At 46.8% G+C, this 25,655-nt stretch overlaps 2 long non-coding RNA genes across 5 annotated transcripts; one reads left to right on the plus strand and one right to left on the minus strand.

Annotated features, from left to right (window-relative positions):
* Positions 1-1,156: 1,156 nt before the first annotated feature.
* On the plus strand, positions 1,157-16,943 carry LOC124080980 (uncharacterized). Of its 4 annotated transcripts, none has more exons than XR_006847926.2 (6): positions 1,157-1,685; positions 2,756-2,821; positions 4,783-4,916; positions 7,106-7,343; positions 11,856-13,410; positions 15,880-16,943. It is a non-coding gene; the product is annotated as an uncharacterized LOC124080980 (long non-coding RNA). The 4 variants fall into 4 exon arrangements; XR_006847925.2 differs by having other exon boundaries at positions 1,164-1,685; positions 11,856-12,548; positions 13,105-16,943; XR_006847924.2 differs by having other exon boundaries at positions 1,328-1,685; positions 11,856-12,070; positions 13,105-16,943.
* On the minus strand, positions 1,933-4,896 carry LOC131423508 (uncharacterized). Its single transcript, XR_009225189.1, has 2 exons — positions 4,768-4,896; positions 1,933-3,174 (listed from the first exon to the last, which is right to left on the minus strand). It is a non-coding gene; the product is annotated as an uncharacterized LOC131423508 (long non-coding RNA).
* Positions 16,944-25,655: the final 8,712 nt, after the last annotated feature.

Below are 25,655 nucleotides of genomic sequence, written 5' to 3' on the forward strand. Positions count from 1 at the left end.
ACTTTGGCCTTCCACACCTAATTGTTGAGAATTACATGAATATCCTGGCCTTGGTTGGTATTTTTTCATGAGATGTGCTCTTTCCTTAGGCAAGAAATGAATTATTCCATTCTTTAAAAATATGATTAAGGAGGAGGGAGGAAACTCTGTTTTGAATGTTAGGAATAAATTACATAGCTCTGACATGAATTCTAAACGTTATCAGTTAAATAATTCTCTACACTTATGATATGGGCTGTTCTTCCTACCAAAGTTTTAAGCCAGTGGGAATGTCATGTCTGCCAACTGTCCTACTTCAAAAGGAAAGTCCTGGATGCTTTGAAGCAAGCAGCACCTCATTTATCTTTCTGCCCTCTACTTGTTCATTAGATAAGCTATAAGAATATGCCTCTGGTCTCTAAATCCTCAATGCAGATTTACTCTTTGGCTCAGACCTAATTGTAGATCATTGAAGGTGTTGTGTGAATTAAAAGTAACAAGTATAGTCTCACTGCAGTTTTGTGATAAGTATTTTATTCATAAAGAACAACTCCTTTTCTTCTGTGTGACTTCAAAAGCCCAGGAGACATCTAGGTGTGCATGAACTATATCATGTTATGACGTTTTCTGTTCAGAGGAATTAAATGTTAATCATGCTAATTTTATCGTAGAAAATTAGGAACTTGGTTTCTACACATACAAACCTATTTCAAGTGCTTCTCAAGATTATAACTTGCAAATCCAACTGCATTTGGAATTTATCACCCTTTTGGGTGCAGCTGTTGAAAAAAAACCCAAAAAACAGTGGCAATGGCTTTAAGCTATCAGTAGTAAATGACATGTAGGGCCATCGGAATACTCCTGCATAAGGGGGTCAGAGGGAGGCAGGAAGTCAGTGAGTGATTAAGAGGGCTGGTGGCGGGTTGCATCCCCTATCCTGGGCGTGCCTGGCTTGTCGCAGGTGGTGGCCGGTAATCAATGACTACACCTCCCATAGTTGTTGGGACAGGGTCGCTTGACCTTCCCCTAAGACTGTGCGCATCCCTCCCCCGAGCCTCTGCGGAAGCAAAACGCGAACGGTAGGGGGCGCTGCCAGACGTCCCATTCCATCCTCTAGCCTGCTTCTCGGGCTCCTGCTCGTCTCTTCCGGGGGCTTCAGGGGCTCCAAAGACCCGGCACTGGTTTCCGTGGCAACCACACGCGACCGGAGAGGCGTGCGCCTGGAGCATTCTGGGAGATGTAGTTCGGCCTCCGCACGAGCCCAGTCTTCTCGGGCAGCAGAATGGCCGCGTGGCGAGGGGCGGGGGCAGTCCGTTTTGAAACCCCGGGGTTAAGGAAGGGTCTGTTCTCGGCGACCAGCAGGCCACCAACGACCACAGAAACGACGAGCCCCGCCCGTCCCCGTGGTAACCGGCTCGCCGCCGGGGACTATGGGAGTTGTAGTTGCGCGGGGGCCGGGCGCGCGCCCGGAGGACGAGCGGCTGCCGTTAGCGTTCGCCACTGGCCATTGCGCGCCGGCGGCCAGCCCTCGGACGGTGAGGCCCTTCTGGCCTCCTGCGCTGCCTCGGCCTGTAACCCGGAATGGTTTCGAGGGAGGCCGGGTCAGGGGCGGAGGCCGCTGGGGAAGGGCAGGCGTCGGCGGCGCTCAGCCCCGGCCCTCCCAGGCTCCCCAGCTGAGAAGCCCCGAGTGGGGCTCCCCCGAGGCGGTGAGTGGCGCCTCCACGTACCCTCACCCCGTGCCCGTCATTACGGAAGGGGGGGTCTGAGAGAGCCAGGGATCTGCCCCAGCCGGAGACCAGGCGGCTGCTGTGCGCTCGCACCTTTGGCTGCAGCCTGAGCGCAACACGTGGCGCAGAACAGGCGCTCAAACTTTTGTCGAGTGTCACTCCATTCTAAGGACACGCAACTGAAGTATTTCAACAAATAAATACAAAATTAAAAAAGAGAGAGAGAGGCTTTTCAGCCACATGCAACATGTGGACTTTATTAGGATCGCGATTCTAACAGCCAAGATTGTTTTAAATCAGGGACATGCACATTGTTGATGATATTAAGGAATTATTGCTTCAATTGTTTAGTCATAATACTTTGGGAGTTATGCTTTAAAAATAAAAGAAAATGCCTGAGAGGCACATATTTGCAGATCTTATGAATGAAATGATGTCATATTGGCTTCCAAAATGCTTCAAAAATGGGGGAAGGGGAGAGAGTAAAGGAAAGATACTTGTCTAGGTGTTGGTCATTGTTGGAGCTAACCATGATACACCAAGATCACTAAACTTTCTCTCTCTGGGCTGGCGATGCATGCCTGTAACCCCAGCTACTCAGGAGGCTGAGGCAGGAGGATCCTAAGTTTGAGGCCAGCCTCAGCAACTTAGTGAGACCTGTCTCAAAATAAGAAATAAAAAAGGCTGGGGGATGCAACTCAGTGGTAGAGCACCCTGGGTTCAGTACCACAAAAAATAAAACTATTCTCTCTTCTCTCATTACATCAAAATGCTTTTTAATATAAAGTATCATTTTAATCCTTATCTGTCAGTGCTCCATATGAGTTATTCATTGGGAAGAATAAGGTCTGATGTCTGGAATTTCCTTTAAAACACTCCAGGCACACAGGAGTGTCTGTCATGGAGGAAATAAGGATGGCAGAAAATGAATTGCTGTTGAAACCAGGTGGCAGGCAAGTGAGAGTTCCCAGCTTCGGTGAGATGGAAGATTTCCATAACCAACGAATTTTTTTTTAAATTTTAAAAAAAATGTATTTTATGTGTTTCAGGAAGTCTCTGGAAAACAAAGGAACTCAAGAGGAGCTTCTCTGAAACTTGACCCTGCCATGGCACAAGTGAGCCTCCTTGGGGACTTTTCTTTCAAAAGTGGTCACAGCAATGGGAGTACAGCACGGTGTCCTTGGTCTCTCAGGTTCCTCAAAAGTAGGATAGAGTTTTGATGGTGGAGGAAAAAATACCACGGGACTGGAGTCAGGGTGGGGGGCATTCGGCCACAGAATAATTCTTGCAGAGGAGAGCTGGCATCAACAGCTGTAGACGGTTTGTAATGGCCCAAGAAGGTGTGCTCTGCCCGCATGGCTGAGGTAGGAGGGCATAAAAGGAGCCCATCATGGAGCTGTGGCCCATCTGGCCCCAGGAGCCCCAGTCCCAGGGCAAGGAGCAAACCTGGGCAATGAGTGGACTCATGCTGGAAGGAGGTACAGAGCACAGTGAGCAGGACAAGCAGGAGAAGAGCAAACTAATTTGTGAAAAGAGGGTTAGGCCTCTAAAGAAAACTAACAACAAATTTATTGTTTGGTTGTTTTTGTTTTTGTTTTTTGTTTTTGGAACTAGGGATTGAACCCAGGGGCACTTAACCACTGAGCACACCCCCAGCCCTTTTTAATATTTTATTTAGAGGCAGGGTCTCGTTGAGTTGCTTGGGGCCTCTCTAAGCTGCTGAGGCTGGTTTTGAACTCATGATCCTACCTCTGCCTCCCAAGTCTCTGGGATCACAGGAGTGTGCCACCACATACTGCCCCAGATCTGTTTTGATCCAACACCTTTTCTCTGTTCTTAGCTCTTCTGTTTTACTTTGGGGGCATAAATTTGACTTTGGTAATTTCCCAGCGCCACCCCCACCCCATGTCATTCTTATCTGGGTATACTTCTTTTTTTAAAATAATTTTTATAGTTGTAGATGGACATAACAATATCTTTATTTTTACTTGTGCATTTTTTTGTTATGTGATGCTGGGGATCGAACCCAGGGTCTCATGCATGTGAGGCAAGCACTACCACTGAGCTCCAGCTCCAGCCCCTGGGTATGCTTCTTTTACATTATTTAAACTATTCAATTTTTTAAATTCTCTACAGAAGCAAAAATACATATTCTCCTTTCCCAATACAGAATCGAGTTCAGGTTTTCTGTTTCTTGACGGGCTCTCGCCACAGCTCCTCATCTATGAGGGCTTCAGTACACCCTCTGTATTCCTTGAGACTAGCCCTAAGGCCCTGAGGTCTGTTCTCCTTCCACTGTGTTCTTACCAAACTTGTTATCCACGGGGACACAGATCCAAAGTTTAGACAAATTCTCAGCTTCAGCAGACATCTTAGCCTTAATCTCCTAAGGAATCCTGAGCTAGAACCACCCAGCTCCGCCACTCCCAGGTTGCCAATGCTCAGAAACTGTGTGTGATAATAAGTGTTGGTTGCTCTAAGCTGCTATGTCTAGGACAGTCAGTTACACAATAGAAAACTTAATATGAGTGGCCTAACAGAATTTAGATTCTTGTTTCCAGCCTTAGAGGCCTTCTTGGGAAGGTCATTTGCATTTAGTTTCTGGACTGTTTTGATATCTTTTGGGAACAACTAGACAGAATATTTGATATTAGAGCATTTATGGGAAAATCCAGGAAATATAGTCATCGTATCAGTATAGCCAAATTCAATTTTCTTTAAAATAAAGCTACTTTGATTATACAACCATGATTTTTATCAAAAGTTGAATCAAATTTAATTTAAATACTCTTTACAAAATAGGATCATGAAGGACAGTCCTTTTGTACTCTTGGAGGAATGCTGGGGTCAACCCAGGACCTCATGCTGCTAAGCACCTGCTCTACACTTGAGTGTCGCTCCCAGCCCATTCTTTGTGTGTTTTTATAAGGATGTAACATTAATTATTTTTTGCAATGAATAGATATTGCTTTCAAACCAGATAGTAGTTTTTAAAGAAACACACTGGGGGAGAGGGATCTAAACAGAAATTTTCTTAAAAGAAAAACAAAAAACAACTCACTTTTCTTTCCTTCAGCTCTCCAGTTTTCTTCATTGTCTCCAGAACAGGAGTTTTTCTGGGACAGATGGCACAAGAACACCAGAATCCTCCGCCAGGGCAGACATTGTTCGGATGTGGATCTTGGGAGCCACACCCCCTTGGAGCTCATGGTAAGAGACAAAATCCTCCAGGGGTCTTTGTCCCTTTTCTGGGACCTCCTGTGTAGAAAAGCAGGCCAGAACATCCCAGCTTGCAGACCTGTGCTGGAGCTAAGCGTGGTCATCAACTAGCACCAGACCTTAGGTCCAGAACCAGAGAGGTGCTGAGGTCTTTGGGAGACACCCGGGAGACTGCCAGCCCTCTCCTCAGTTACCCACAAGCACCGGTGTCCTCTGTTCTCTGAAAGGTTACAGTGAGGACAACATTGAGCTCCTCTGAATTGTCTTCTGGTAGCTTCTTAGTCAAGCCACACTCCGTGGTGGGGACTATCAGGACTTCCGCTGATAATACCATCTCCTCTTCTTGCCTCCATAAAGTCTGTACTAAAGGCTTGAAGGGAACCCTGGGGAATATCTTGCCACTTTTTGGGGAATATGGAGGGGGTCCTGCTGCAGGGAGAGGGAGGGGTCAAGAATGAAGAGAAGAGACCTGAACCGGGAGAGGCAGGGCGAGCTCTGTCTCCTCGTCCGTGGAGGTTGCCCGACAGCTGGTCTCTGCTGCTGCCAGTGCTCAGCACTCGGTGCTCCCTTCCTGAGCAGACTCTGAACACTCAGGGCAAAGACAGGTGAAAACCCTGGGCTTCCTGTTCTCCGGGTCAGCAGCCCCCACTGGTCCCAGCCTGAGCGTCAGGAACCACGAGTCAACATGAGCCAGATTTGGACGTGTCCATGGAGCCTACACCAGGGGGCTTGAAGTTCTTTCGCTTTGGAGTGTGGTTTGACCATAGAGATAATTGACACATTGTACAAGTTCTAGTCTTCTCTCATTATTAGGGCCCATGTGACACAGAGGTAGGGGAACAGAGTGCATGAGTGGGTTGATAAGCTGTTGGGACACCTCTGGGCGGGCTCGCCCTAGCGAGCGCCCTGTAGCCACCCCGGCTAACCTGCCTCACCCTCAGGACAGATCTGATGGTGATCACCTGATCCCTCTGCTCCAGTGCTGGGACCAGCATCTGTTATCATTGGTGATGTCCGGGCCCTCCTGGTTGTCATCAGTGATGTCTGGGCTTTTCTGGTTGTCAAGGGACTTTGGCCCCCTTGGCTTCGGCCCTGCTGACCTTTACCACCCAGCAAAGTATAGCCACATGGGCACTGGCACTGGCTGGCAGCAGGCCCTGGCCCCATGGGTACTAGCTGGGCAGTCTGGCAACTTCTTGCACTTCTCTGAGCCTCAGTTTCTGTGTGAGGATGCACTCTGCAAACTGCAGGGCACACACAGGAAAGGCAGCTTCCATCACTCGGTCTCGTCCTGAGTTCCATGTGCATCGCAGGACTGTGGCCTTGAGCCCAGCTGTCTCCTCCTCCCTTCCTTGCTCCTTCTGTGACCTCCCTCAGTTCCCCAGCCCGCCCTGGGCTACAGCTCCTGCCTTCCTACTGCTCTGGAGGTGCCCAGAATTCTTGGAGGTCTCAACCAGCCCCCCCTTCGCAGCCTCCTCAGACCTGCCAGCCACACCCTCTGCCTGCGCCTGTGGCCACAGAGCCCAGTTACTCCTCCCGGACTTTGCCCCTCCCTGCCTGCCCCCACTCAGTCCCCTGCTTCTTCCTCATCCTCTCCCCAGACTTGCGAAACGAAAAAATGGGATTTGTGTTTTTTCCTTGTATATAGAAGATACAGATAAGAAAATGAAAATGTGACTCATAAAGAAAATGAAAGTGACTCCTAATCTCACATGTGACGTTTACAGCCTGCTGAATGTGGTCACTAAGGACTTGACTGCAGCCTCCACGCCCCAGTTCTAGGAATTGAACCAGGGCACTGAGCTACAAGTACCCCAGCCCTTTTCATTTTTATTACTGGCAGGATCTTGCCAACTTGGATCCTCCTGCCTCGGCCTCCTGAGTAGGCTGGGATTACACACCTGTGCCCCTGCACCTGGGGATATTCTTAGCTCTCATTGTACTCTAGGCTATAATGAGTTTAATCCATCTATAGTACACGTGGCTTTTATGGTCTTTTATTGCACATGAAACAGGTGTATTTGAATTTCCTTTGGGGTAAGGTGGCTCACACCTGTATTCCAGATACTCAGGACACTAAGGTGGGAGGATCACTTGAGATCGAGTTCAAGACCTGCCTGGGCAATGTAGCAAGATCCGGTCTCAAAAAAATAAAATTCAACTGAATTTTCTGTTTTCAGGACTGAGAACAAGGAGTTCCCCTCCCATCAGGGACTTTCTGAAAGATGATCCCCATGAGGGACCTCACGCAGACCCTGTGGGCACTAGGAAATGCCTCAGAATGTTCCAGAACCTTCAGCTGGCATTGGGGACTCTCCTAGAGGTGAAGCCAAGCAGTTCTCCTCCCCAAGACAAGATCTTCCAGCAGAAGAGAGAAGGCAGGTGCTGTGACAGGGACAAGAGGTAGCCTGCAGCCAGGTGAGCATCCTCATTCCAGGTCAGGAGCGTGGCACAGGCAGAGAGCGTTGCTTTCACACAAGGAGCCAGGGTCTGAGCAGACTGCCATTATCAGAGTGCTGCAGGGGAGAGAAGCCCCTCAGGTGTAAGCTTGTGGCCCTGACAGGTAGCTGGCTGTCACTGGACAGGGGAGATACAGCACCTCCCAGGGGCATCCCCCTTGCCCAGGGAGAGAAGCCAGCAAGCCTGTGGTGGGGGAAAGGCCTTCACTAGGCCCATATGTGACACTCCCAGCAGTTACCTGCAGGGTGGGAAACACGCAAAAGTTTCATATAAGCCCCCCAAAACACCCCATTTGGAACTGTAGGGAAATTCCAAGCTCACCATAGTCTCAACTCTCAGCTGCAGCCATTTAGGCAAGCATTTTAGAAGTCCAGAGACATGCCAGGCACAGTGGTGCACGCCGGGAATCCCCGCAGCTCGGGAGGCTGAGGCAGGAGGATCCTGAGTTCAAAGCCAGCCTCAGCAACAGCGAGGTGCTAAGCAACTCAGTGACACCCTGTCTCTAAATAAAATACAAAATAGGGCTGGGGATGTGACTCAGTGGTCGAGTGTCCCTGAGTTCAATCTCTGGTACCAAAAAAAAAAAAAAAGTCCAGAGACATGGGAGACATGGTAAAGAGACACCATAAGCCAGTGCTTTGGCAAGAAGGCTGTGAGCCTTGCTCCCCAGGCTCAGTGGTGCAGAAGCTCTGTGAACCTCAAGCCTCTTCCCTGGGGCTGGGCTGCTGAGGTAGCTTCAAAAAACTGTCCCCCTCCATCTGCCCAGCTGTGTCCCAGGTACAGTGAGCATGTGCAGTCCATGCCCTGGTATCACTCCCGCACCTTGGACTGCACCTGGCCTAGCGCCACAACAGGCCCACCCTGAGGGAAGAGGTTGACCCCAGCCAGCCTGCGCTTCCCTAGCAGGGGAATCACAACCAGGACACCCTCTTAGTGGCTGAGCTGAGTGTGTCACCTAGTGAGTTACTGAAAGGGACTGATGTGGGTTAGAGAAGTCCAGCCCCAGTTTCAAGGGGCAGCAGGTGTAATGGGAGGTCACCCACGTGATCTCCACTTGATCCCAGCTTGCAGGTGAAGTTGGGCAGGTATGCTTCCCTCCAGCCAGTTCTCAGGTGGAGCCCAACCTGTGCCTGTGCGGCATCTTCACAGCACATTTTATAGCTTATTTGTTCTCCCTGGAAACTCAGGAAAGGACACCCCGGAACCTCAGAGAGGTTCAGAAACATTTCCAGGACTGCACATCAGAGGTCGTCCCCTTCCCTCAGCAGGACAGGTGGGGTGTGTGTGAGCTGGAGGGGCACAAGGGACATGACAGAGAGGCACAGTGGGCAGTGTTTCTCTGGAAACCCAGTCCCCAACCCCAGGCCCTGAATGTGCATTCTGTGATGAGCAGGTTTGGCAAGGAGCCGGGTGCTTCCCGGGCTCCTTCGCAATGTCTTGAGCTGCTTTTCTCTCATTTCTGCTCTTTTAAAAATAACGTCATTCATTTTTCCTACTGTCAACAAAATCATGCTCAAAACAGCGTTATTTTAAAATGCATAGGTAAGTGAAGATTTAGTCCCATTTTGGAAAGAATCACTGCTAACACTTTAAGTATCTTTCAAACACTTTTTCTGATTGTTTATACCTATGTAAGTGTGTGTGTGTGTGCGCGCATATGTGTATCTATTTTGCCCATTAGTTATATTTCTCTAAAAGAGGAAGGTAGGGAATATTTCAGGTCCACAAGCCCCTGCAGCCTGGCAGGACCTCACTGGGCTTGCAGCCTGTGAGCTAGAGGAGGTCCCTTTCTCTGCCAGGGAGCCTCCACCACCCTCCGGCTCTTGAGGGCAGTGCCACTCCTGGCCACAAGGGGGGGATGTTTGTCCGTGATCGTGGACCAGAGACCCTGACACCAACCCTTCGTCCCCAGATGGGTCTTGGCTGGTTACAGGATCTAGCAACGCTGTATCAGGGTCACCCAGTCACTCCTGACTTTATTCTGCTCACTGCACCTGTTGGAAATTTTGCTTCATGAGGAAAAGAATTCATAGACTCACTCTTAGAACTTGACCACCATACAGGTCTCCCCTCATCTTACAGCCTTGGGCTTCAAGCAAGAGAAATGACAAAGCTGCTCAGGCCATGCCACGTACCTCCGCACCCCCACCACCTTGCCCTGGCTTCCCAGGACCAGTCTGGGCTCCCCGCCCTCTCCTTCCCCTCCCACCTTGGCCTTCTTACGGCTGCTGTCACTCTGCCCTGTCAGCAGAAGACCCTCCCACAGGCTTCTCCCTGGCAGGCTTTCGCCAGCACTTCACCAGAAGTCTTTCTCAGCCCCGCAAGTCACAGAGTTCTCTTCTGCGCTTCCGCGAGGCCCACGCTTCCTCTTTCAAAATGCAGGACATACTTCACTGTCTGCCTCCTTCTGGAGGGGAAGTTCCATGAGGGCAGGGACCCTGATGGTCTGGTTTCCCTCCCGTATCCGGCTCCTCAGCACGGCGCCTGGTGCTCCAGGGACTGGGGGATGGCTGGGAGAGCCTTTGTGTTCCAGGGGCAGAGTCTGCAAAAGCTAGCCCGTTTCTCTCCTTCCTCCCCCTGTCCTCGAGGCCCACCAGTGCCCCTCACTGTCCCCTAAGATATGGGAAATAGATCCCCAGGGACAGTGTTGCAGAAGGACCAGTCTCTCTCTTACAGTGATGAAAAGACAGAGGGATTTGGCCTAGGACAGATCTAACTGCCGCTTGCCAGCTGTGCCTATCTTATTTCTTATATTTGTAAAGTAACGAGACAGTGGCACTCATTCTGCAGGGTCCAGTGACAAATCACATGCAGCCTGACACAGGAGACAGCCATGGAGTCACAGTTGTCCCTCCCTCCCAGCACTGCCCCTGCCTAAGCCCCCTTCTGGATCCTTGGAACACAGACACCCCTGTCATCTCAGGGCTGCTCTTTGTTTCCTGACCTCCCTCTTTTTCCCCTAGGTGGCCCAGGCCACCTGCCACTCATGCCTCCTTCTTCCCTGTCATGGATCTCAGACAAGTATCGGGACCAGGCCCTGGGCAGAGCAAATTCTCTAAAGGTGGCTGTCTGGTGATGAGTGGGCCAGAGAGAGCAGCAGCCAGGGGAGCGGGCCAGTAGTCACCACCGGGGGATGGGAGGTGGCCTCCCCTGTTACAAGCCAAGCAGAGCATACTCGAAGGTGCAGGCACCAGGACCTCTCGTAAGGCTGAGACTGACACAGCCTGGGCTTTGCTGAGCAGCAAGGGAGGGGGGAGATGGCGGGCCGCGCCCAGCTCTGCCTCTGCCCAGTGCAGCCTGGGCTCCCCTGTGAGTGGCCCCTGAGGAGCCTGCGTGTAGACCACGCCGTCCGCTGGGCTGTCAGAGGTGTCTGCTGTCCTTACAGCCAAAGTCCATTTGCTGCTAGAAACCCAGGGGCCAACAGGACCATGCTCCAACCCCGCCCCTCCCCACGGTGCCCTCTCGTGTGGACACTTGAGGCCACAGGTGCTCTGAGCCCCCCTCGCTGTCCTCCTCAGGCCCCTCCTTGGCCTCCCTGTCTGGAGGTGGGAGCTTCGTCATCCATGACGAGTATCCGCCCTCTCTCCTGCGGAATCTTCCACAGATGAATAAGAGCTGATTTCCCTCTCGGTCCCCACCCAATTCATCCATTCAGAAGCTCTGGCTTCCAGTGTTGGTCCGCGCCTAGGCGCTCTGGGAGCGTCGAGCCCTTCATTGGGATGTGCATGTTATCCCGTGTGACTCCCCGGAGCGGAGCTCTGACGTAGGTTCCCGCTTATTCTGTGCCGGATGTGCCCGTGCTGGCCTCGGAGCTTCCCCGTTGGTGCTATTCATAGGGAGCCTCTCGTCTGAATTGGGGATGAATGGAAATTTTCTCTTATTCATAATATTCAAAGATCTCCTCGCTCTGTGGATTCTTTGCTTTCCTGCCAGTGCTGGCCATATGCTGGGCCACGTGCTTGCCAGCAGATCAGGGTTGGGCTCAGCGTCTGCAGTTCCTGGAACTGTCTTCCCTATCGTAAAGTTCCTCCAAATCCCAGCCCCTGTCCTTTCACATGGCCCCAGGATCCTCCTTGGCAGGAGACAGTGTGTTGACAGTGTGTGCCCAGCCTGAGCCTCCTGCCGTGATGGCACCCTGGGAAGCGAGGGTCCCAAGCCCCAGCTTCTGAGACAGATCTCCACCAGTGTGCGTGGACCCTCAAGCCTCTGACTGCAGTAGCCAGAGGGGAGAGGGCAGGGGAGCAGCCTGGCAGGAACAGCAGTGCCCCTGGAATGCTGCCCCCCCCACTCCCTTTCTCTGCCCTCCCCAAATGGCACAGCTCCCTTGGAGCCTCCTTGGAATGCTGGAACCTGGAGTTCCACTTCCCCACCTTCCTGTGGAGTCACTGCCCATAAAGGCTAGATAGCACTCAGGCCAGGCTCGCCCTCCGTGGTCTATTTACCTTTTTTTTTTTTTTTTTCCTCAAACAGACTTAAAACTCTTTGAAGAAGAGCCACATTGTGTCCCTTGGATCCTCCCCAGCACCTTCAAGCATTGACACCTCAGAATCGTGGTGGGGCTTGGAAGCTGCGTGGGGCTATGGTGCTGCCCTCTGAGCAGAGGGTCCGGGATGTGCCTTTGGCTGAAGGCGCGGCTTCCTTCTTGGGGATGGCTGAAATTCTCTTCTGGTCACACGGGGCAAAAGGTGACCTTGTATTTACTGCCGTCCTTTCCAGCCCACCACAAGGCAGGCTAGCCAAGGTAGCCCCAGAGACCATCAGGTGGCTGGCCATCTGTCCCCATTGCCTCAGCTGTGCCGGAGAGATGTAACTGTTTGCCATATGTTGTGCTGGGCCTGGGAGGGACCTGGGAAAGGACAGGCAGGGAACAGCCAGAATTCATTCGGTGGGAAAGCCGCCCATCCCAGCACCCTGGTTAAGTATGACTGGCTCAGGACCTTCCTCCACGTGAACTTGGAGCTCCTTTCGGGTAGAGCTGTGTCTTGGGCCTGTCCCTGCTTCACGGTGCCTGGTTCAGCAAATAGGTAGCTGTTTGCAGAGTGTCTGCCTTGGAGTAATCACTCTTTAGCTCCTGACACCTGACAACCAGGGCTCATGGAGTAACAAGGAGAGCAGAAGTAGGATGACTGTGCTTTCATCCCACCTGGGTCCTCTCCACCTCCTGTGAGTACATCATCCCATGGTATGTGGCTAAATTCTAGGTCCCAGGCACAAAGTACAGGAAAGTCCCTTTATCTTTTATTAATTGCAAATTCTCTCTCCCCCTTGAAAAATGGGACAAACTGCTTAAGTCTGTGTTTTTGTGTAGCCTAGGAGTTCTCCACTAACTTTCTTTAAAAGCAAGTTAAAACTGTAGGGACAGTAAGAAATCATCCTTAGTGGTGGCAACTGCATTTTCTAGAAACACATTTTCTACCCAGGTGACCTTTGGCTTGGTGAGCCTATTTTGGGCCATGGAGCTTTAAGGAGAGGAGAGTGTGCCTAGCTAGCTGCCCCTCCTGGGCCCACCAGGGGCCACCTGCTCACCCACTGGCCTCTGGGCCAGAGGGGACAGCCAGGCACCAGCTCTACGTTCTCTAGCCTGAAAGTTTATAGATGGTGTGTCATTTATAGTGAGTCTCCAAAATATTCTCTCAACCTGAAAGTTTATAGATGGTGTGTCATTTATAGTAAGTCTCCAGAATATTCTCTCAAATTTCTCTTGTAATAACTGTCCTAGGCAGTTTATGAAATTATGAAGACAAGAGATTGAAGTGGATAATCCAAGGAGCAAAGGCTTGGGGGGCAGGGGGGATCCTAAACCAGGGCCCCCTGAAGAAGGCAAAGGCCACTCACAGAGGGTGCAAGGCTTCTGGGAAGTTGCTCGAGAAGTTGAGTCTATATGGAGAGTGGTGAAGAGGCCCCACCCATCCCCATCGCGAGGACCGCAGCTGCCAAGCCAGCCTGGTGATGTCTCCTCGCAGGCCTGCTCTGCCGAGAACGCCGTGAGCAGAATCCCATTTAATCTTCTCAACAACCCTTTGTAGTAGGTATTTTTATTTCTAATTTTACCCTACAAATGAAGGAAATACGATGTGGAGAGGTTGAATCACTTGCTCAAGGTCATGCAGCTACTAAGTAGAGCTAGAGCCCAATTCCTGCCCGTGCTGTTAAAAGTTGGGGGTTTCCCCATTGTAGGATTTTTAATTCCGTTTGCTGGAATGCCAGCCCTTTTTCGGTCCTTGGCCATCTTGGAATAGTCTTGTTTCCACAATCTCTTCTTCAGCCTGTCAAAGCCACAGAAAGGTCTCCAGGAGACCAGGCCCAGGAGGTGGTAAGCGCTTCAGTCCCTATGAAAGCTGTGTTCATGGGAGACCGCACATGCCCCCCTGGCAGCCACAGGACCTCTGCCAAGGGTGCCAATAGAGGGGGAGTCTCAGGTCATGGCAGACTGGACCTGTGGTTATGTGCTTGTGCTGGGGTCAGGCATTTCAGTTTATTTGTGCTTAGCTATGTCTGGGCCTCCACTGGAGTGACCACTCTAGAGATGGCTGGGATGGTCCAGCTGGGGCTCTGCCTGGGGCCCGGCTTCTGTCTGCCAGGTAGATTCCTCCATCCCTCCCCTGGTAGCATCCACGGGGCCAAAACATCCAAAGTGGCTTTTCACTCACATTCCTGGAACCTCCCCCATCTTCCATGTGGCCTTTCTCCAGGAGAGTGGCCTGATCTTGTGCTGTTGTCCAGGCTCTCAGAACCATGGCCTCTGCTCCTGTCCACTGCAGGCCCCACTGTCCTCCTCCACCCCCTCCTCTGTTGTCCAGGTAACTGTCACATCATGAGACCCTGCCTCGGTGTGTACGTACAATTCACTGGGCCAGGATCCAACAGGAGCTGGCCAACGACCTTTGAAGTCATCTGACCCCACAATGGAAGTGAAGCAGCCAGACTAGTCAGGCTCCTCCTTTTGTAAATTTGAGCCAGAAATCAAAAAAGGTAGTGTGTGACCAGGTGTCATGAGGGCAAGCCGGGCCTGGATGGACCAGTGTTAGTCACAGTGACACTGGAGGAAAAAGAGTGAAGGAAACAAAGCAAACCGTGACGTGGAGAAGGTCGTGGAGGGGAAGCAAGCCTTGTTTGGAGCAAGTGCATAGAGGACAGAAGGCCAGGGCAGAGCCGCCAGCCCTGAGCTGCCCTGTTGCTGTGGCTCCCTGGGCCCAGCCTCGCCCAGGTGATACCACAGCAGCCGCACTGGCTGTTACCTTTGCTTGCAGTTGGCTTAGAAGTGGGCCTGCTACTTCATTCTGCTAATAACTTAGGGGAAGTGACAGGGACTGCCCGAGCCCCTGAGGCGGCAAGCACAAGGGGGAGGCCAGCATGCAGAGGTGACAGCAGACAGGCAAAAGGAGCCTGGGTCCTTGATGACAGGGTTGAGCCACTATACCTATCCTGGAACTACCTACTTCCAGTATTGTTGCTGTGTAAGTTAAAAGTCTTATTTTCTAAGCAGATTTTTGCTACTTGCAGCCTGAAGCATTCCTATCCCCGTAGCTGCCCCTTAGAGCACATGGCTCTTTCTGGAGCTCCAAGTGGAGACTCACCCTGAGTGTTAACATGAGAAGCCCTGTTCATACGACAGGAAATAAAAGTCAGGATTTGTCACAGCTCACACAGCTGTTAGTTCCAACTGCCAGGGCCTATAGGATACAGACAAGGAAAGAAAAATATTCAGGACATTTCCACATGTATGGGCATGAGTCTTCTAAACTGGGGCTCAATAACGAATTTGAGGAAGATCAAGTTCAGTGGGGGGGGGTTAATGCCTAAGATCCAAAGCCCAAGCAAGGTTCAGGAAGCCATGGGAGGAGCAGGAAGTTGAGCTGAACAAATGGTAGGTAGGTTGGACAAATTCTGGGAAGGATGCCCAGGACTCCAGGTGGATGCGAGGGCTCGGCGGACCAGCCAGAAATAAGCCTAAGCACCTGGAACTAACCATGGCCCTGACCTGCCCACCTGCCGACCTTCCTGATGCTTTAGGTTCTCAAGGAGTAAGATTTCCCCCGCGGCCCTCGGTTGCCACCCTGGCAAGCCCTGTTTCCTTATTCCTCATCTCTTCTCCCTCCATCTTCCCCTTTTTTCCTCCACTTTTGTCCTCTCTGTGCAAAGCCAGGCCTCAGAAATGCACAAGACCTGAGTCATTTCTAACGCAATTGGGGGATTAAAATGGAGGCGAGGGTATTTTGCTAGAATGGCAATCTGGGAAGAGGAGTTAGATTGGCGGGAGGGGAAGCAATTGGTAAATGAGGACTGGAGAAAGCTTCCTTCCGGTCCAACTCTCATGTTCTTTTGTGTGTTTTTAACATAAGAAATGTACCCATTCTTCCCTTAGAAAATGGGAAGCTGAACTCAAGAGCCCTAGCCCTTCTTTTTTGAAACTCTTTTTAAAAATATAAAACGAAGATTAGACTGGCATCTTCTTAATCAGTCTTACCAATGCATACTGTTCCCCTGCATTCAGACCCTGAGAAAAGCCACCAGCCCCATTTCCCATCTCTGAATGATCTTGTGCAGATGTGACCCATAGAAGTTCTTCAAATCTTTGGAGCCCAGCCACAGATGTGTTGCAATCTTAGAAGTTGTGACCACCAGTTTCTGTCACTGAGCCTCGGCCCTCTCGGTGCAGTACTGTGCTCCTGCGCAAGGCATGCAGGCCTGTGCCCCAGGCTGAATAGCCCAAAAAGAAAATCCTGTAACCAGAGGAGTGAAATTCCTGGTTGGAGTGAATGAAGCAAAAAGTTTAACCCCTGCCTTGTGATAGGATGAACACATCAGAGCATTCTGTGAGCCCTGCATGTCCCTGGGAGTCACCAAAGAGCCTCTGAAACTCTTGAGACCAAAGGCACTTGTTCCCCCGGCTGCTGCTCATCAAGACTTTTCTCCAGTATGAAGTAGCCTGATGACTGACCTAGAGTGCGCTCATCTCTCAAAGACGGCGTCTCCTGTGAATCCCCCAATGATGAGAAAGAGCTAAGCAGGCCCATGTGATCCTACCCATTAGCCTCTCTCCAGGGTGACCTAATGTCCCCGCAGCCACGCTACCCCTAGACGGTCTGCCATATTCATGACACCTGACCAGCATAAGGCCCATTTGAGTCCATTGGTATTGTCCAAGGACAGGACTCTGATGAAGCCACCTCTTCCTCCATTATGCTTCCAGGACCCCTCTCTGCTGCAAACTCCCAGATGTCTGGCTGGTGCCAAGCACTATTTAAAGACAGTCGTTTGTTTGCATTCATCACATGCATATGGTTTTTCTCCAGTGTGAATTCTTTGACGTTGAATGAGCTTTGCTTTCTGAAAGCCCTCCCACATTTTATCACATCTGTAGTTTCTGTTGCATGTGACATAGCCAGTGCCGTGGGGGGGGTGCTGACAGATGCCTCTCCCCACCCACTCTCTACAAGATGAGTGTTATTTCAAAAGGACTGGAGCCCCAAGAAAATTGCCTGTATTCACAACAGTCAAAGCTGTTCTCTCCGATATGAAACTGTAACACTGAATAAATCCGGAATCCTTACCCAAGACTTGGCCACGCGTGTCTTACTTGGACCTTATCTCACTTCTAAAAAGTTGAAGTGCAGATTTTTCCATGTTTACCACACTTAAGGGATGGGGTCCCTGAGACAGTGCTCTGGGGTGTGTCCGTCTTCATGGCCTGGCCAGCATTGGCGACCCCCTCGGCGCGGCCTCTTTGCTCCCTCTGCTGTAGAAGACCCTGTTTGGATGTCAGCTTGTTCCTGGTCCCTTCTCACAATATAAAATTGTGGGAAATATAAGTATGGACCATTCTCTCTCAAAGGACAAGACAATTACTTGGACTGAGGGTGAAAGATTTTGGAAGAAGAATTAAAGACTGCCTTTGAGCAAATATACAAAATGATGGCTTCTACAGATTGCTGGTTATTTAGTTCTCATTCCCTTCATGAACTCAATTTTGGTTACAGTGAAACTGTGCCTATTAAAAATACCTTCTCTAGTGACACAGGAGGGGCACGTGGGGAGGTACAAGGAGGCTGTGAGTGCTCTGTCCATTGTTCTGGATTACTGACCAGGTGGACATGCTCACCTTGGGAAAATCCATCAAGTTTTATATCTGTAATTTGTGCACTTTTTATACATGAAAAGTAAAAAAAAAAGAAAAAAAAATTCCATCTCTTCCCCCATTTCAGCAACACGGCAGTCATGACAAATAAGATACAAGCAGAATTTGTGTTTTCAAAATACTTTGAAGGCAGCAGCCTCTGGACCATGACCCTTGTTGCTTCTCCCTATCTGGTCCCCTTCCTGCCTGCTCCCAGGATGTGACCAGGTGGAAAAGACCATGGGCAGAAGGTGGCTCCGTGAACATAGGAAGGGGCCCCTTCTTATGGTTATGAAATTTTTCTTTTATAGTTTCTAAGTTTTGTGTGCTTGTATTTTTTCCAGTTCAGCAGAATTATTAGGATGTTAAGCCCTTCCTCCTCCCAGTGTGCGTGTGTGTGTGCGCGCGTATGGGATCTCCCTATATTGCTCAGTCTTGAACTCATGGGCTCAATCAAACCTCCTGCTGCAGCCTCCCAAGTAGCTGGAACTACAGGTGCATGGCACATGCCTGGCTTATTAACTGATTTCAACAGTTCTTTTATGATTTTTTTGGGGGAGGGGATACTGGGGATTTAATCCAGGGGTGTTTAACCACTGAGCTACATCCCCAGCCTTTATTTTTTATTTTGAAACAATCTCACTAAGTGGCTAAGACTGGCCTGGAACCTTGTGATCCTCCGGTCTCAACCTCCAGAGCCACTGGGATTACAGGCGTGTGCCACTACACCTGGCTAGTATTTTTATGATTTTATTTTTATGTTCAAGTCTTGGATCGAAGTGGAATAGGAGCCAACTCTCCCCTCCCACCCATGGTCAACCAGCTGTCCCAACAATACCTAGTGAATAACTCTTCCCAACTATTTTGAAATGCTAACTTATTGTTAAATTTGTATTTAAATTGTGTCTTTGTCTTTAATCACTTTTATTTATCTGTCTGAACCTTCTCTAGTACCTAATTATTTTGCTTTATCATTTGTTTTAGCATCTAATAAGGCCAGTCTCCTCATTACCATTTTTTCACAACACTCATGTTAAAAAAGGGGGGCAGTTAAGTTGGAGTCACTCAGATTGAAAAATGAAAAAAAAAAAAAATGGAGATTGGACCAGAGGCACTTTACCACTGAGCCATAGCCCCAGACCATTCTATTTTATTTTAAGATAAGGTCTTGCTAAGTTGCTGAGGCTGACCTCAAACTTGCCATCCTCCTGCCTCAGCCTCCTCATCCCTGAGATCATAGGCATGCACCATCCCACCTGGCTGAAAACTACCTTCAAGAAGTGTTAAATGGGGCTGGGGTTGTGGCTCAGCGGTAGAGCACTTGTCTCGCATGCACGGGACCCTGGGTTCGATCCTCAGCACCACGTAAAAAATAAATGAGTGAAATAAAGGCATTGTGAATAAATATTTTAAAAAAAAAAGAAGTGTTAAATGTGGCCAGTTGACAACACATGGACAAGATATTAGATAAAAAATGATGAAAGGAAAATAATGTAACATAATCATAAAATATTAGGTTCACTTATGATGTCAGAGGTTGCACAAAGCTTCCATAATATAGATAACATCTTAACAATATCCTTATTCTAAGTAATCATTGTTTTTTCTACAAGTTCTTCCTGGAACCATCTTATATAAAGAGGTCATATTTTCTCTTAATAATTACTTGTATCCAGAACTCAGCATCAAAGAAATCCCAGCTATAATAAATACATCAAAAACGTAATACGCTATGACATGGAGGTATATATATAGAGATAAGCACACAGATACCCAAGAGATATATTATCTCAACACTGGTGATTATACAGGTCTCAATGAAGTGTGAATTCTACACAAAGCAAAAACCACTCTGCCATTCTATCCAGTCTAAAAATAGTCTATGACAAAAAAACAAAATGTTAGCAATTGTGCTTCCCTTTTTGGAATTCAGGAAGATCATGAGGAAATTATGTGTGATGTGCAGGTTCTTTTCAAAATAAGCTTTCCACAGAAAACGGAAATGATCCTTTCTCTTTCGTCTGATACATTTCCCTGAAACAAACAGATGCATTCAGAATAATTCCATTGACCTTATTGCTGCATATAATTTTAGGCTTTCCCAGATCATGGCTATTATAGTTGTATTTAAAGGCATCATTGGGACCGTAACTTAAGTGTATGAAAGAAATATTAGGAGACCTAGTTTCTTGTGTCATGCCTTTACTGGAGAAATGTTCCAATTTTGTGTAATAAAAATAAAAATGACATGTTTGAAAAAATATGGACTCAGTAAAAAATTAATTCTTCCAATGAGTCAGAATTTGCTAGAGAAAAACAGGAGCTGATGTAAGTGTAAAACAAGCATATAGGCTGCTCAGATGCCCTCCTTCCAAAGAGGACATTAGGAAAGGGGGCAATTGGGAGTAACTGCAGTGGAGAAGCCCAGAAAACACGGCCTCCACCAAGCCCTGACGGTGAACACTGATGGGATTAGACATGTTGTGATAATATGTGATGAGAGGGGCCATCATCCCCAAAACCCATAACTCCAGTCTGATGAGAATGAAATAAAGCCCAAATGAGGGGCATTCTACAAAACACCTAAACAGTACTCGTCAAAACTGTCAAGGTCAGCAAGAATAAGGGAAGTCTGAGGAAACGTGTCTCAGCCAAGAGGAGCCAAGAAGACACAACAGATAAATGTCATTTCATGTCCTGGATGGAACAGAAAATTACATTAGATAGATTTTTAAGGAAATTTAAAAGCCTGAGCTTTATTTAATAATACTGGTTATTCAATTATGGCAGATGAACCATAAGAGATCAATAATAGAAGAAACTAGGTATGGGGTATTATCTTTGGAACTTTCCTGTAACATAAAACTATCCTAAAGTTTTTATTAAAAACAAAATAAAGGGCTGGGGCTACAGCTCAGTGGCAGAGCACTTGTCTAGCATGTATGAGGCACTGGCTTCAATCCTTAGCACCACATAAAGATAAAGACATTCTGTCCATCTACAACTACAAAAAAAAAATTAAAAACAAGTTAAAACTATTAGAAGAGGTTGATGTTGTTTCCAGACAAGATGACATAGATGCAGAGTTCTCTGTTCTTCCCCCTGAGTACAGCTTAAACCTTGGATATCATACATAAGACAAATATCAGAAGACAGAAGGGACTCTCCAGGGACCTTGGGACTGAAGAAATGGCACAGCACTGAGTTCCCTGGATTTTCTGGTTGTTTTCTCTATATCCTGGGATGGGCATGGAAGAAGCATGCAACCCAGAAAGCCCACTGTTTACAGACCAAAAAGCAAAGCCCCAGAGCCAGAGAAGAGGCACAGCCCATCAGTATAGGAATATTTTTGGCAATGTCTGCCCTACTCTGGACAAATGCCATGCGGAAGAAAACCTCTACCCCAGCCCCACCCTAGCCCACAATCAGCAGAGTTCAAGTGTGAGCCCAGACTCCCTAGCAGGAATGAGGTGTTCCTCTCCACTTACACGCTGTCACCAAGAAGGGAAGAATCAGGACTCACCCCTACCCCATGGTAATGAGGCAGAATGTGCCATGACCTACCAGTGTGGTTTTAGCAGAGGTCTGATAAAATAGACTTCAGTTTAAGATTCAGAGCCTCATAATAGATAAAAATGTCTAGATTACAATAGAAAAGTAACTCATCTTACTAAGAATCAGAAAAATATCAACTTGAATGAGAAAAGATAACATGTCAACCCTGAGATGATACCAGGTTGCGTTTATATGACAAGTACTCTGAAGCAGCCATCACACACACAAAAAAAAGCTTCAGTGCACAATTATGAACGTCCTTGAAACAAATGAAAAATTAGGCTCAGCAAAGAAGTAGAAGGAATAAAGAAGAATCAGGGCTGGGGATGTGGCTCAAGTGGTAGCATGCTTGCCTGGCATGCGCAGGACGCTGGATTCGATCTTCAGCACCACATAAAAATAAAATAAAGATATTGTGTCCACCGAAAACTAAAAAATAAATATTAAAAAAATTCTCTCTTTAAAAAAGAAGAATCAAATGGAAATCTTACAACTGAAAAACAATACAATAATAAAAGTTTAAAACTCACCAATTTTACTCATTATTAACAGTACAGAGATGACGACAATAAGAACAATTGATGAAAAGTACCCAAACTAAGTGATAGAAGGAAAATTGAAAAAAATTAACAGGACTTCAGGAGCCTGTGGAAGCAATTTTAAAAATGTAACATATCATTGGAGGAAGAGTAAAAGTAATGAACGTAGGGCTGAAAAAATATTCCACAAAGTAATACTTGAAACTTCTCCAGATTTGGCAAAAGCCAAAATCCTACAGATTCAGTAAATGCAAAGGAATCTGTATCAAGTAATATCATAATCAAACTTCTGAAAACTAAAGCCAAAAAGTCTTGAAAGCAGCTATAATGTTTCTTAAAACAATGTATCACCTCTAGACACAATAGGAATAACAGCAGATCTCCCACCAGAAACCATGGAAGCCAGAGGTAAGTGGCACCATATTTGTTAGGTGCTGAAAGAAAAAATCTGCTAGTCCAGAATTCTATATCCAGCAAAAATATCCTTCAGAAATGAAGAGAGAAATCAAGTCATTCTTAGATGAAGGAAAACTAAGAAAATTTGTTACCAGCTGATATCCCCTAAAATGATAACTAAAGGATATTCTTCAAACTGAAAGTAAATGATAAAAAGAGGAAACCTGAAACACTAGGATGGAGAAAGAACAACTATAAAAAATTATGGGTAAAAGACTATCCTCTTGAGTTTTAAAAATGTTATTCTTGACAGTTGAACCAAAAAGTGTAGCATTGTCTGAGTGGTTCTTATTGTATGCAAAGGAATACAATTTTAAGGAGTAAAATTTAAGATAATTTTTAAGTAGGAGGGAAAGAAAGTAGAGGCCTAAATGGAGATACCATGGTAAAATGATGTCAGTTGTCTATTGTGGAGGAAAAAAAAACTATACAAAGAAATGCACTCAAAAACAGTATAAATAAACCAAAATGGAATTATAAAAATGGTCAAGTAACCCTCAGGAAAACATAGAAAGGAAAAAAAAACAGACTAAACAAAACATCTTTTAAATGATAGACTTAAGTGCTACTATATCACAATTACATTAAACATAATTGGTATAAATACACCAATTAAAAGAAAATTACCAGGGACAAAGAGGAACATTGTATACTGATAAAGGGTTCAATCTGCTGGGTGTGGTGGCGCACGCCTGTAATCCCAGCACCCCAGGAAGCTGAGGCAGGAGGATCCCGAGTTCAAAGCCAGCCTCAGCAACAGTGAAGCACTAAGCAACTCAATGAGACCCTGTCTCTAAATAAAATACAAAATAGGGCTGGGAGTGTGGCTCAGTGGTCAAGTGCCCCTGAGTTCAATCCCTGCTACCCACTCCCCCCACCAAAAAAAAAAAAAGGTTCAATCCACCAAAAAGACATTGCAATCCTAAATGTATATGCATCAGATAAGAGAACTCCAAAGTACAGGAGAAATAGGGGAGTCCACAATTATAGTTAGAGACTTTAACATCATTCTCTCAACAACAGGTACTAATCGTAAAATCATCAAAAATATAGAAGAACTGAATACAACCAACCAACAGGACCTGTAGAGCAAGCCTTTCAACAACAGCAGAACAGTGGTTCTTCCTGAATGCCCACAAGACACTCACCAAGATACACCACATCCTAGGTCATAAAACAAACCTCAACAAATTCAAAAGAATTGAAATCGAAAAGAGTGATCTCTGGCCATAACAGAATCAAACTAGAAAACAGCAGGAAGATCTCCAAACACATGGACCTTGAACAAAATCCTTCTCAATGTCTCAAGGAAAATTTAAGAACCACAATAAACTAATAAATAAAAATAAAAATTTAGCATATCAAAATTTATAGATCACAGCTAAACGGTCTGAAAAGTAAACTAAACCTAAAACAGAGAGACAAAAAGAACCACAAAAATTAATAAAATGAAAAACATAAAAACAAAGTCAATAAAACAAAAAATGGTTCTCATTGAAAGATCAGTAATATCAATAAACCTTTAGCAAGATGGATAAAAGAATGGTCTGGGGTTGAGGCTCAGCAGTAGAGTGCTCACCTGGCAGGTGTGAGGCACTGAGTTCCATCCTCAGCACCACATAAAAATAAATAAGGGCTTGGGTTTTGGTTCAGTGGTAGAGCACTTTCCTAGCATGCATGAGACACTGGGTTTGATCCTCAGCACCACATAAATGTAAAATAAAGATATTGTGTCCACTTAAAACTAAAAAATATTTAAAATAAATAAATAATAAAATAAAGGCATTGTATCCAACTACAACTAAAAAAATTTTTTTTTAAAAAATATGGATAAAAGAAGAAAACACAAATTACAATATCAAGAATAATATTGGGGGCTGGGGATGTGGCTCAAGCGGTAGTGTGCTCACCTGGCATGCGCAGGTTGCTGGGTTCGATCCTCAGCACCACATAAAAATAAAATAAAGATGTTGTGACCACATAAAAATAAAATAAAGATGTTGTGACCACATAAAAATAAAATAAAGATGTTATTATGTCCCACCGAAAAGTATAAAATAAATATTTAAAAAAATAATATTGGAGGGCTGGGATTGTGGCTTAGTGGTAGAGCACTCGCCTAGCATGTGTGAGGCATGGGTTCAATCCTCAGCACCACATAAAAATTTTTTAAAAAATAGAGTTTATTGTGTCCATCTACAACTAAAACAAGTATTTAAAATATTTCTTTAAAAGAATAACGTTGGGCCAGGTGTGGTGGCACATGTGTGCACCTGCTAATCTCAGTGACTCAGGAGACTAAGGCAAGAAGATCACAAGTTCAAAATAACCTCAGCAGTTTAGTGAGGCCCCAAGCAACTTAGCAAGACTCTGTCTCAAAACAAAAAAATAAAAAGGGGCTGGGAATGTGGCTTAGTGGTTAAGTGCCCGTGGGTTCAATCCCCAATGCCAATTTTAAAACAAACAAACAAACAAAAAAAAAAAAAACACAGAATGACATCTAGTTATCACTAGACTCTCCAGACTTTAAAAGGGTAATAGAGGAATACAATTAAAAACAATCTTGGGCTGGGGATGTGGCTCAAGCGGTTGCGCCCTCGCCTGGCATGCGTGTGGCCCGGGTTCGATCCTCAGCACCACATACAAACAAAGATGTTGTGTCCGCCGAAAACTGAAAAATAAATATTAAAAAAATTCTCTCTCTCTCTCTCTCTCTCTCTCTCTCTCTCTCTAAAAAAAAAAAAAAAAAATCTTATCCAAATTCAAAAACTTGGATGAACTGTAACCAGTTTCTTAAAATCCACAGAACTCACTCAATATGAAATATATAATTGGAAAAAGTAACGATTTAAAAAATTAAATTCTTATTTTCTTAAAAATGAGCTTTCTGTCTTAGTTGCCCCCACAACTAGTTAGGTGATTCACAGGAAGGACCCACCTGACTCCACAGAAAGTTATATTCTAGGTTAAGGTTTTTTTAACAGCAAAAGGACACAATACAGGAACAGCAGGACACAGATATAAATAGACGAGGGTCAGACGGGTCAAATGTACATTCTTATCCTCTCACTGCAGGGACAGCACGGGCACGTCTTTTCCAGGGACAAACTGTAGGGACACGTGTGAAATGTCCTCATCCAGGAAATTCCACTTGAGTCCTAGAGTCAGGAGTTGATCACACACCTGCCATGTGACCAGCCCAGCCCCAAACCAAGCACTAGGTAGGCACCAAGAATCTTTTGTTTGCTTTAAACATCCCAACAGCCTGGTTCATCTGGATGCCCTGATTGGAGCACAGAGAATAATATATTACCCAGTAGCTACATGAGTCTTCCTAGTTTAGTTTTCAGAATTCGACCAAGGGTCATCACCATGGCTACAGAGATAAGTGAAACAGATTTCATGTGGTAACTCCTGCCTCACACTCTCCAAAAGGAACTCTCTAGACTTAGTTTCACTGGAGAATTCTACTCATATTTAACAAAATATTAAGACCAAGCTTACAGAATCTCTAGAAAATAGAAGAAGTACCTCTGAGGAACTTAGGAGGTCAGTATTGCTGTGACATTAAAGCCAGACAAAGGCTGGGGGCCAATATCACTC

The sequence above is a fragment of the Marmota monax genome, unplaced genomic scaffold, assembly GCF_021218885.2.
Source record: "Marmota monax isolate L192 unplaced genomic scaffold, Marmota_monax_Labrador192_F-V1.1 WCK01_AAM20220418_F8-fsc00341, whole genome shotgun sequence".
Taxonomy (NCBI): domain Eukaryota; kingdom Metazoa; phylum Chordata; class Mammalia; order Rodentia; family Sciuridae; genus Marmota; species Marmota monax.